We start from the raw sequence: 12,751 nt of genomic DNA on the forward strand, positions 1-12,751 counted from the left end.
GGAAAAAACTCCAAGTGCTTCATGAATATAGAAATAGAAAAAAGAATGCAGATACCCATTCAGTTTGGGGACTATTATAAATGGAATTGGTCTCCCCCAAATTCATATATTTAAGCCCTAATCCCAATGTGACTATATTTGGAGACAGTGCCTTTAAGAATGTGATTAAGATTAAATGGGGTCATTAAGGGTTCAGACCTAATCTGCTAGGACTGATGTTCTTGTAAGAAGAGGAAAAGATACCAGAGACCTCTCTCTCTCTCTCTCTCTCTCTCTCAATCTCTCTCTCTCTCTCCCTCCCTCCATCTCTATCTGTCTCTCTCCATGCTGCTCAGAGGAAAGGCCATGTGAAGATATTGAGAAGGCAGACATCTGTAAACCAGGAAGACAGGTGTCAACAGAAACCAACCCTGCTGGCACCTTCATCTTGAACTTCTAGCCTCCCCATAGTGAAAAAATAAATTTCTATTGTTTAAGCCCCTCAGTCTGTGGGATTTTGTTATGGCATCTCAAGCAGACAAATACAGGGACATTGGTGATAAGTTTCAGGAGTTTTTCAGTGCACTAGAAAGACCTTGATGAGTAGGTATAGGGATAACTTCACCCCTTCCCATACTTTTCATCTGCTGCCACTTTTTAAAGTTTTGGCATCTTTCAAGTGCTTTCATTTTCCTCATTAGGTTTTGGCACCTCATTTCTTCCTCTCTCTCTCTCTCTCTCCTTCTTTCTTTCCTTCCCTTCTACTTTTTCCATATTTCTTGGTGGCAGTTAGGAATAAATTGTGGGAGGCAACTTCACATGCTGCCTTAAGCCAGAATTCACCCAGTTATCAATTAAAAGAAAATATACTTAGTACTTAACTACGTGCAAGTTCTGTACCAGGTTCCTGTTAGAAACAAAAGGGCATGGGGTCCTCTAGACATGTGTTATGTTCCTCTTCAGGCTCCCAATAAAAGAATGAATGGCTCTTAATTACATGATCAATGATTTTACCCCTTGAATGAACAGAATTATGGTAAGTGCATTGCAGATGCAAAAAAACAATATTCTGCCATTTGGTTTTAAGTGATGAGTATGATTTGGCAGGTTTTTAAATTTATTAAAAAATATTTGGTGAATAAGACACAGACATTTGATTGAAAGCTCCCGGTTTTTAAAGAATCTCCTTCCCTGTAACTCTCCTCTTCTCTTGCTTAGAAAGCAAGTCAGGAAGCTGTGGCCTACCTGACACTCATTTAGTGAGATACCAATTCAATTCATCTTGGAATCAGCATCTAAATATTCTCTCTTATTTTGGTCAACCTGGGTTGGGACATATGTATTTCCAAGGGGCAATGCTAACAAAATGCATGTTTAATGGCTTGGAATAACTACTAGTCAAAAGAATGAAGAGCAAGGGCCGGGCACCGTGGCTCTCGCCCGTAATCTCAGCACTTTGGGAGGGTGAGACGGGCAGATCAAAAGGTCAGGAGATCGAGACCATCCTGGCTAACACGGTGAAACCCCTTCTCTACTAAAAATGCAAAAAAAAATTAGCTGGGCGTGGTGGCGGGTGCCTGTAGTCCCAGCTACTCGGGAGGCTGAGGCAGGAGAATGGCGTGAACCCGGGAGGTGGAGCTTGCAGTGAGCCGAGATTGCGCCACTGCACTCTAGCCTGGGCGACAGAGAGAGACGCCGTCTCAAAAAAAAAAAAAAAAAAAGGAAGAATGAAGAGCAAGTTAGCCCAGTTTACATTACAGGTTCACCTTTTTCAAGTATTTCCTTACTTACAGTAGCTGAACCTGTAGCCTGAGACCATGCTGTTTGAGCTTCCTGTTCTGGAACAGCCATTTATGCAGCTCTTATGAATAATTAAGGAAAGCCCATTTTCCCATCACTAGCTGTTTTGCATCCAATATCCCTAGTCACCCTTCACTTAGTCCGCATTCTGTTGTTACTGCTGTTTCTCTTTTCCCTATATTTTTCATGGTCTCGCATTCACAGAAAGACAATCGTCTGTGAAGGGGTGGGGTACTCCAGCAAAGGAACTGAGAATCAGGAGTCCCGGGTTGTGATGCTGCTTTGGCCACATCACTTTATTTGCTCTTAGCTTTGTCTCCTCATCTGCAAAGCAAAAGCATGGGATAATTCCCTTTCCTAGCACCAAAATTAATATTATATTTTAGAAAAGCATTATCCTATGGCTTATATATAGTTAAATACTTAAGGATGAAGATGGGGAAAAAGTGATTTTTTAGAGCTCCATAATTACTTTGTTGGTCGGTCTGAAGACCACTCCCAGGTTCAGTGATTCTCTAGGAGGACTCACAGAGCTCAGCATATAGTCAGATTATGGCAATGATTACTCCACTGAAAGGAAACCAATAACTGGATGAGGTGGTGCATGCCTGTGGTCCCAGCTACTTGGGAGGCTGAGGCAGGAGGATTACTTGAGGCCAGGAGTTTGAAGCTGTAGTACTCTATGATTGCACATGTGAATAGCTACTGCCCTCCAGCCTGGGCAACATGACAGGACCCAGTCTCTAAAAAGGAAAAAAAGAAAGAAAGAAAGAAAAGAAACCAAGCATATTCAGCAAAAGAAAAAGGCACATGGGCAAGGTCCTGGGGGAACCAGGCACAAGCTTCCAGAGGTCCTTTCTTACTCAAAGGAGTCACACCGAATACACTTCATTCTCTCAGCCTACCTTCGGAGGACATAGCCTAACATCTGGCTACATTTAACAGAAGCTGTCAAAGAAAAAGGTTGTGACAACATGTGTGAAATGTTGTCACTCAGGGAAGCTTGCGCCCAGAGTTTTTACTGGTGGATGGCCACATAAGCAGGCTCTGCCTAGCACAGACTCAAATGCCAGCTTCTCAGGAAGAAAGCAGGTGTTCCACATAAACCATAGTGTTTGTACAAATAGTTTAAACATAGTGGGCCACTCTTATCAGTTAATCCTGGTGGGAACCCTCCTGAAACCTAAATTCCAGACACCAGCCTAAGGCCAACCTTGTAAGCAGGACTGTCAAAGGATAACAGTCAGACCTGCTGTTAACTCTTCTGCACGGTTATATAGCATGTTTATTTCTTAAATCACTCTAGGAATTGGCCACTTGCGTGCTCCTCTGAGGTGTGTACAAATTTGTATTAATGGCGGGGCGCAGTGACTCACACCTGTAATCCCAGCACTTTGGGAGGCCAAGGCGGATGGATCACAGGGTCAGGAGATAGAGACCATCCTGGCCAACATGGTGAAACCCTTCTTTACTAAAAATACAAAAATTAACCGGGTGTTGTGGCGCGCGCCTATAGTCCCAGCTACTCGGGAGGCTGAGGCAGGAGAATCCCTTGAACACTGGAGGCGGAGCTTGCAGTGATCCAAGATCCAGCCACTGCACTTCAGCCTGGCGACTATAAAAGACCTTCAAAAGACCCTAACTTTGTACATTAGAGGACTATTCTCTTTTCTAATAAAAGTATAAAATAAGTAAAAAATTGTATTAAAATAATATTTTCTAAACAAGTTTAATTTTTTTCCCATTAGTAAAGTGGCATTTCCCCTTAAGAAAACTTAGAAAGTAAAAAAGTAGAAAGAATAAAAACATTATAAATAGAAGCAGTTTCTAAAAATAATTACCTCTAGACCATCTTTCAGATATTTGAGCATGAGTATCACAATCCCTATTTAAATGATATTCTGTTGTTCTCATTTTTATCTTACAGAAAATTTTTCATATTATCTGAAAACATTTTGCAGACATCATTTGTAATGACTATAATTAATTGTATCATAATTTATACTATGATGAATTTCCGTTTGTCATTTAAAAATATTATAAGTAATCTTGTAATGAACATCTTCATGCACAAAACTCTTTATGTATTTAGAATTATTTCTTATGATAGATTCTCAGAAATTGATTTACTTACCCAAAGGCTATGAACTTTTTAAAGGTTTTTGTCATCGCTTGCTAATGGATCTCCCAGAGTTATAAAATTTGGGTATTCACTAAGAAAAGTATTTCTCTAAAGTGAAATGATGTTCTCATGTGTTTTTCTTCCAGTGCATTTCAATAATATTTTTCCCGTTTGTTTTTTTTCCCTCCCATAACATTGGCCTCCGTGTTATCTAATCATCCCACTGCTAGGATGTGCTTTGGGCAAAAGCAAAACATTCATAAGTCTCTTAAAAAGCAAGACTGTCACCTGGGAATCCGCATCATGTCTTATCACAGATTAATTCACCTGTTTCCTGAGCAAATGGGGTACAAGTTCTCCAGGTTTGGTCTGGGAGACAAAGGAGGGGGTGGAGAGGGGGACCAGAAGGAGCTGGGGTGCTGAAATATCCTTGGTAGGGTGGCTGTATGGTGCGGCATGCAGCTAGGCCATGGGTAGATGTGAGAGAATGACAAATGGGTTCCAAAATACGAGGTGTGAAAGGATACTAAAAGATCCAATCTAATCTTTGTTATAGTCTTGCTCAAGAACAGCTTCCACCCACAGAAGCGCCAGAGGTCATGCAGCTCAAAGAAACCAGGGTTAGAGCAGGACAGCTTAGACTGGAGTGCTCATGCCACTGTCTGCTAACTGAGAGGCTGGAGCACATCACCTCGTTTCTGCTCCTCAGGCCTCTCTTTGGTAAAAGGGGGATATAGGACATACTCAACCTACCTTACAAGGCTGCTGGGAATCAAGTCCAATTTTGGTAATTAATGATCAGGAAATCATTCACTCTTCACACACAGTGCCTGGTACATGGGATGTATGAATCAGCCATTATTGAAATTAATAGAAATGGTAGGAGAGAAAATCGCTTATGAACTTGCAGAGTGGTAGAATAAAGAAGAGTCTTCGCTCCATCCTCAGCTCAATCTGAAACATCAGGCAAACATAAGATTCTAAAAATTGTGGTTTTTAAACAATAACAATTACTGTTCTGTTTTCTATTGCTAAGAATCAAATCAAAACTTATTCCACTGGCAATAATCTAGTTTCATTGTGGTGAGAATATTTTAATTATGAGACAGTCCTACTGTGCCCTAATATTTGCTCTGTTGGTTTTTTTAAATCAAAAACTCATATATTAAAATGAACTGCTAAAACAAAAATCTCTTGATGAATTAACAATAATTAAGTTTAGCCAGATAGTGTGCTCCCTGATAGTGAGTGTGTGTGTGTGTGTGTGTGTGAGTGTAAGGTTTCCTGCAATTATAAAAGTTTTACATATACAATTTAGGAAATATAAAACAATATAAAGAACCAAAATCTTATTTCTCAAAAGCAACCATCATTAATAATTACCACTACTTTCTCCAGTATTTTCTTTTATTCCATTTTTAAAATCACCATTTGTTCTTTAGGCAACATAGTGAAATAGAAATGTTATTTTAGAGTATACAGAACTTACTAAAATTTTGCCTCTGCCACTTGCTAGCTATGCCATCATGGGAAGATTACTTAGTTTCTCTGAGCCTCACTTTCCTCATCCATAAAATGTAAGTAATGATATCTACTTTCCAAATCAGGATTCATCAAAAATAACATGCACAGATAATTAAAGTGCACACAGATCAGTTCTGAGAAACTGCAGTACATACAAAACTACAGACCATACCCAGAACACAAGCTAGAGTTCAAATTATTTAGAAACAGCATAGCAAATAATTTGTATTTGTAATAGGTAATGATGCTTATGCACACTAACAGATGTGCATACAGGGATGTTTTCTGAGCAATGATAATTCTATCGTTAATATTCAATACAACAATAAGGTCTGACAGAATCACCTTCATGCTGACCTGCTGGAGGTCACAGAGGCTCAGCTGTCTTCACATAAGGAAGAGGCTGCGTGACTACGAATGACGTCGTTTCACCAGTGCTCGGGGCACGTTAGAAACATAAATTTTATTTATTTATTCTCTGCTTCCTTTCAAGAGGATTAGAGAGTATAGAGGTGCCAATACAGTTTAAAATAAGACACACAGAGAGGATCCCATCAAACCGAACCACCCCTCATACTGACTGAGCACCTACTGTGTGCTAGAACACTCTGCAGGGGACTGGAGGTACCGGGATAGAGGAGGCCACTCTCCCCAGGAGCTCCCAGGTTGGGAAATCGTTTCTCAAAGTATGATCCAAAGACCCCTCCTGATCCCTCACATAGAATCACCTACAGTGCTTCTGAAAAATGAAGAAAAAAAAAAGAAGATTGCTGATCCCTGACTGGGAGTCTCTCCTAATGCAGAATGTTTGGGCCTCTCAACCATTCACCACCTCTCCATTTCATGGTCATGAGTGCTGGGGTGTGAGAATTTTCAGAGGGGAAACAGAATTAGCAACAGTGAATTCTGAAGTGCTGTACCAGTGTAGTGGTCTATTCAGCAGAAGCTTGGAGGTTAAGAATGGTGACTTTGGAAAGCAACAGACCTGGATTCAATTGCTGACTAGCTGAGACTGTGGTGGAGGCTTGCAGTCTCTCTGAGCCTGTTTTATCGTTTGTCCAATGGGTTTAATGTTACCTGCCTCCAAGTGGTGTTGCATTAAATGAGACACTGCTCTATAAGAAAGTGCTTAACACATTGCCTCATTCATGGGAGGTACTTGAAATGCAGTGGCCATTGTTGTCATCAGTCACATCACAATCTAGGTCCTACTTTGGCATCAATCAGATCCCAGGGACATAACACAGGTGTTCCCAAGGCCAAGGTCACCCCAGGCTTCAACAAAACCCTGACTCTGGAGCATGGCCATTCACCTACAACAGCTAAGGGCTGAATTAACCAAGACTCATTTTTCCCAGCATGAAAAAAGAGGACATGCCCTCCTTCTTTGCCTCTTTTCCCTTGTCTCCCTTTTCTCTCTCAGAAAGAAAAGATGCACCACCCCAGGAGAACACAGTGGCAGAAACCTGTTACCAGTTTTGTCAGATCCCAAAATGGCAGATGGCCGCAGCCTGCAGCCTCTCACTGCATCCAAGATGTCTTCATCTATCCTCCTAGGACCCCAGCAAAATGTTTTTGGCAAAAGCAGGAGGAAGGGATAAAAATTAAGTATAAGGTACTGCATTCATAGGGGCTTTTATGGGTCTGGATGTGTAATGATGGTTTAATGGCAGTCAAGAGGCAGGTAATTAGGAACAAGCGGCTCTGATCACCCTTGTACACAGCCACAGATAGCTCCTCCACACTCCTGAAACCTTGTTTGCTTTCTCCGAGGCAGAAATCCCACAAGGTCTGCACGTTGCCAGCTGTCGAGCTAATGAACTGCCAGTGTGTTCTTGAATGGGAGCACTCAGCCTGGCGAGGCTCCCCTGAGCAGCTTGCGCTGTCTTCACCATGTGATTGCTTTTATCTGGCCAGTGCAGGAGCTGCTCCTAATCACCCTGCTGTTTGCCTCCAAGGGTCAAACTGGGGACCATCGCTACCTAAACAAACGAGGAGGATGTCACCTTTGGGGGAGACTGATAAGCAGTTGGCAGGCAGGCCACGGGCAAGAGAAGGCGCCAGCAGCCAGCAGTCTGCAAAGGCCGTAAATATGTTACACTCTCAGCAGGGAGATGGGCAATATAGGCACCAAGAGGCCTTTGTTTAATGAGCTGTCAGAAAGCAGGCATGAAATTATGTTTGAAAACATGTGCAAGCTGCAGAGACAGAGCGAGGGCCTATAAATGGCCCTCTTCCTTCATGCTGGATGTTTGGAGCATCTTATCAGTCTGAGAACTGTCATAGGATGAAAGCTATCATTAGCAAACTAATGGTGTTTGAAAGCTACAAATTTTTCTATCTCTTCTCCATTTTTGACTTAAATGGATCATAGAAAAAAAACTTAATGGTTTTTTTCTTTCCTTGGGATTTTGGTAAACATGCAAATTGGAAGAGAACCAAAAACAAACAGCAAAAAAAGTATCTCTGGAAGAACAAACCAAATGGTTATACTCAGAATCTCTGCTCAGAACAGTCAGCTGACATTCTTTTCAATTCTGTTGAGACTCTGTTCAGAGAACTCTAATGCAACTCCAGCCAGCATTTTATTTCAATCAGGCCCATAAAAGAAAGCATAAATATAAAATAGATTGTTCTCCTATAATCTGAGTATTAAAATTTGTGGGTAGGTATAATATCACTTCTACCACATCAGCTATCAAATAATAGAGAATAATTTTTCAAAGACTAGAAATTATTCTTGTGGGTCCCATGGTTGTGAAGTTTATTTCTATTCAGGGTGAAACCTAAAGATGTTTAAAAATCTGCCAGGACTGAGAGGCATCGCTGATTCAGGGCGTATTTGGGCCCCAATTCCCAAATTCTGAAAGGATGCATGAGGGCTTGGTTGCCATACATGGGTCTTTTTCCTTCAGTGCGCCACAACCCTGCATTTCCTCCCTCTGATCAAACCAGGCAGCCAGGAATGACTTGCACAAACCACTTCCCCATTAAGAGGCCCAAGACTAACCATCTGAAGCTGATTCAGGAGAGGTCGCCAAATTAGCAGGGAATAGTCTCTTGAGACCCATCTTCTCCCCAGATTGAACAGTAGCAAGCTGCTCCCTTCCAGATTTGAGAAAAGACGAAGGTCTGAATAGGAAATAGGAAATAGCAAAGTTCCATTGAAAAGGTAAAGGGGTGAAGGTTAGAGAAACAGAAACTAAAAGACAAAGAAAAACAGGGAGAAAAAAAAATGGTGTTTGCCGTACACCATGCATCAATAACTGACATTCACAGGACACTTTGTTTTCCTGCCTTTTATGCTGGTCCCCTGTGTGTAGATGAGAAATACAAGGTACCTAAAGTCATCCAGCCGACACGTGAGCCAGCCACGGAGCCAGGGCTGGGAACCCAGGGCCCACGTCCCTCCCACGCGGGGTTCTCATCTTTGAACGCATTCTGCAGGCCCTCTCTCTGAAGGGTGCGCGTGGATTCTACGTGCAGATCCTGACACAATGTGGGTGCTCAGTCTGCATTTAATGGGGAAAGGAGAGCTTTAGTCCACAGAAGAGACAAGAGAAAATCAAGACAGAAACAAAATTGGAAGGAGTACAAGCATGGCTATTCTGTGTCCAGAATAGGGCCTGTGAGGCTATGTATTCCTTTTCAGTTTCCCAAGTGCAGAGAGGAAATCATCCTTTATTAGGGCTGAAACTACACAGTGGCTTGGGATTGTGGAGATTTCCTGAGGCTGTTCTGTGGAAGTTGGGATTCTTGATATCACTTTTAGTCTGGAAAAAAAATTTTTAAACATTTATTCCAGTTCAATAAATATGGAATGCACTCTTATTAGATGCTGATGCTGTGCTAAGTACTGTGGGGAATGCCAAAAGGTACCTAACAGGATCTCACAGTCCTACCCTCCCATTCTCTCCATCCCCCAACCCTCCGTTCATCCACCTGCCACTCCCAGCTTCTTCCAGGAGTTCAGGCAAGGGAGAATGATGGTTTGCCAGAATTAAGATTTTTGTTCTTCAGCATCCCCAAGGACTTATATTTATTGAACGCCTACTCTGTGCAATAATCTCAGCAATACAAAAATATTCATATTGGTAATCTGTGCTTATTTATTTGAATTATTTTTTAATTTTTCACCATTCACATGGTTCAAAACTCTCTCCTGTACTTGTCCAGTCACCTAGTGCCCCTATCCAGAGACAAATAGTGTTATCAGTTTCTTAAGTATCATTCCAGACATTTTTCAATGTATATACAAGCAAATTTTTAGGATTTTTATGGCTTTAACTTTTTTGACATTTAAGCCTCTGATTTCCATTTGGTACATATTCTGGTGTGATAAGTGAGGTATAGATGCACTTTAATTTTTTTCCATAATACTACCCAGTTATTCAAACATTATTTATTGTGTAATCTATTTGCTCCCCAATGATGGGAAATGCCACTTTAATCATATCCTAAAATCCTTAGGTATACATGCATTCTTTATGTCTATATTCTAAATTTCTGTATGTATTTTGGCCTATGTTAGGCTTCCTGTTTTGTTACATTGATTTGCTATTTATTTATATGTTAACATTATGCTGTTTTAATTATTGTAGCTTTATAATATGCTTTAATATCTGATAGGACTGATATTAGAACATTGCTATTCTTTTTCAAAATTTTTTTTAGAATTTTTAAGATATTGTTTGTTTTTTACTTGAGGTTTGGAATTAGCCTGTCTTATCAAAAATTACTATTACTATTATACTGTAATTTATTAAAGGTATAAATCAACTTAAGAAAAATTAACATATTGTTGAAGACATCAAGTCTTCCTTTGCCTTTCCATTTGTTGAAATCTTTTGTCTCAGGAACATTTTAAAGTCTCTTTTTAAGTAGCATTTAAAGTTTATTTCTAAATATGTTATATTTGTTGGAACTCCTGTAAATGTGACTTTTTAAAATTACATCTTCTAACACTTTTTGATTGTTCTAATAACTTTTTATAAGCTTCTGTACGTTAGCTATGTGCCCAGTCATCTGTTACTGTTTGTAACAGGTTTAAATAAATACGTGGAGGTTTTCCAGGCAGGAAATTCTATCATCCACAAATAATGATAGTTTTATTTTCTTCTTTTCAGTATTTATATGTCCAATTTCTTTATCTTGCATAATTATATCGTCATCTTCAGAAAAGTCTTACATAATAGTAGTGAAATTGAAGTCCTAATATTCAATGTATTAAGAATAAAACTTGAATGGATATTAAATTTTATCAAATGCCTTTTTAACATTTATGAGACTGATCATATGAATTTCTTCCTGGAATCTGTTAATATGGTGAATAAATTAATAGATATTCTAAAATTGAACTCTTTGCATTTTTGCAATAAAGCCCACTTGCTCATTGTGGCAGAGACTTTTAGGAACTTTTTTCGTGACTTCTATATTCAAGATATTTAACAGTTTTAGTTTTTTACCCAAAAGTTACCCAAAACTTATTTAATGACAAGCTTTTAATATCTAGGCAGTAAGAACTTTTTGTTTTTATTATTAAGTCCCAGTTGTATTGCACTGTAACTTTTTCTAATTTTTGGAATGTATTGAGAGTTTCTTCTCTCATAGATAACGATTTCACTAATGTGTGGCTCCTGAAATCTCTAACACCTCTCCTCTATCTTCCTTTTTAGGTGATGAGCTTGTTTCCCACTTCACTGGAAAACAAAATGGGAATATTCAGAGGATAAGTTCCACAGCTCCCACAGCATCTTCCTATCTACCAGGATCTGGACCTTCTACACCCTGCTCCCATTAAGGAATTAGCCTTGCTCTTGTCCAAAACTAGCCTTTGCGTATGCCTTAGATCCTATCCCCCTTGCTTGCTCACAGGCTTTGCTCCAGCAATTCTCCCTATTTTTCCCCTATACCATCAGCTTCCTCTCTCTACTAGGTCATTTCCACCAGCACACAACAATACTGTCTCTCTCATCTTAGAAATGGAAACTAACAAAATTGAGTTCACTTTTCCTTCTGACACTATCCCTTTTCTACCTCCCCCACTTTACAGCAAAACTCTTTGAAAGCTGCCTGAATTTCACTGCTTCCATTTCCTCTCCTCTTCTCACTTAAACCTACTGCTGCCAGAACTGGGACTCCACCACCTCACCAGACCCCTGCTTGTCAATATCATCAATGACTTCCATCTTGCTAAATCCATTTCTTGTCCCCATTGAACTTGACCCTCAGTAACGCCTTGTCAAATTAACCACTCCCTTCTCATGGAAATGATTTCTTGTTTTCTAAGACACTACACATTTCGTTTTCCTTCAACACCCCTGGATGCTGCTTCCCAGTCTTGTCCCTTAACCTCCTAGCACTGAAGTGATGCAGGGCTCAGTCCACAGATCTCTTCATCTTTCCTGTTCACTCCATACTCACCCTCTTGGTAATTCCCTTCCAGTTTCATCGTTTAAATGGCATCTGTCTGCAAATGATTATCAAATGTATGCCTCCAGCCATGGCCACTGCTCTCAACGTTAGCTTATCCATCTAACTGTCAACTCTGTATCTCTACCTGGACGCCTGATGGAGGTCTCCAATGTATCATACCCTAAACTGAAATTTTGATCTTCTTTATCCACAGAATCTGCTCGACCCTATCTCAGTTAAAGGTATCTATGCCCTGGTCTAGAAGGCCTTCAGTAATTAGAAAGCATGTATTTTGTGTGTATGCCTTGATAAGTGTTGACTGTAGCAATAGCAAGGGATAATTCATCGTCAGGAAATGGTCAGGAGAGTGTCTCCAAATCTTTTAAGCATGTGCTAACCTTCGTATATAGGGTCCTTGTATTACCTTTTTTCAAGTTGTACTATAATGTCCCGACCTTCAAAAGACCTTATCCTTGTACATTTGAGGACTCTTCTCTTTCCTAATTAAAGTCAGATGGTTGTCTTGTGGGTTTTCTTCTTCCTTTCTCTTTTGTGAGCTGCCTCTTAACAGCTGTGGTGTGTTGCTAGTGAATTATCAGTGGACAGACGTGAGATTCCTTTATGATGTTAAATGACATATTACAGTGTTTTTTCTCCACAAACTACAAAAGCTAAACATCATAGATAATATTAAATCTTATGCAAGAGTTATCTATTTTACAAAACATTAGTTGATTTCTAAAATAGAGTTGCACATTTTTTTGGCTGTTTTCCTAACATGTGCTCTATTTCATGAGAAATATTTTCAGAGCGTTAAATGATGGTTTCTGGTTTAAACGTTTTAGACAACAAACAACAGCAAAAACTTTTCTCTGACCTTAAATGCTGGAATGAGGTAATCATTATTAAGGA

At 40.0% G+C, this 12,751-nt stretch overlaps 1 long non-coding RNA gene across 1 annotated transcript in view; it reads left to right on the forward strand.

Annotated features, from left to right (window-relative positions):
* LOC129523631 (uncharacterized) overlaps positions 1-12,375 on the forward strand; it is a 189,043-nt gene extending 176,668 nt beyond the window's left edge. The window contains exon 3 of the long non-coding RNA XR_010134618.1: positions 11,101-12,375. This is a non-coding gene — a long non-coding RNA (uncharacterized lncRNA). The remainder of the gene's footprint in view (positions 1-11,100) is intronic.
* The last annotated feature ends 376 nt before the right edge of the window (positions 12,376-12,751 follow it).

The sequence above is a fragment of the Gorilla gorilla genome, chromosome 6 (genome assembly GCF_029281585.2).
Source record: "Gorilla gorilla gorilla isolate KB3781 chromosome 6, NHGRI_mGorGor1-v2.1_pri, whole genome shotgun sequence".
Classification (NCBI taxonomy): domain Eukaryota; kingdom Metazoa; phylum Chordata; class Mammalia; order Primates; family Hominidae; genus Gorilla; species Gorilla gorilla.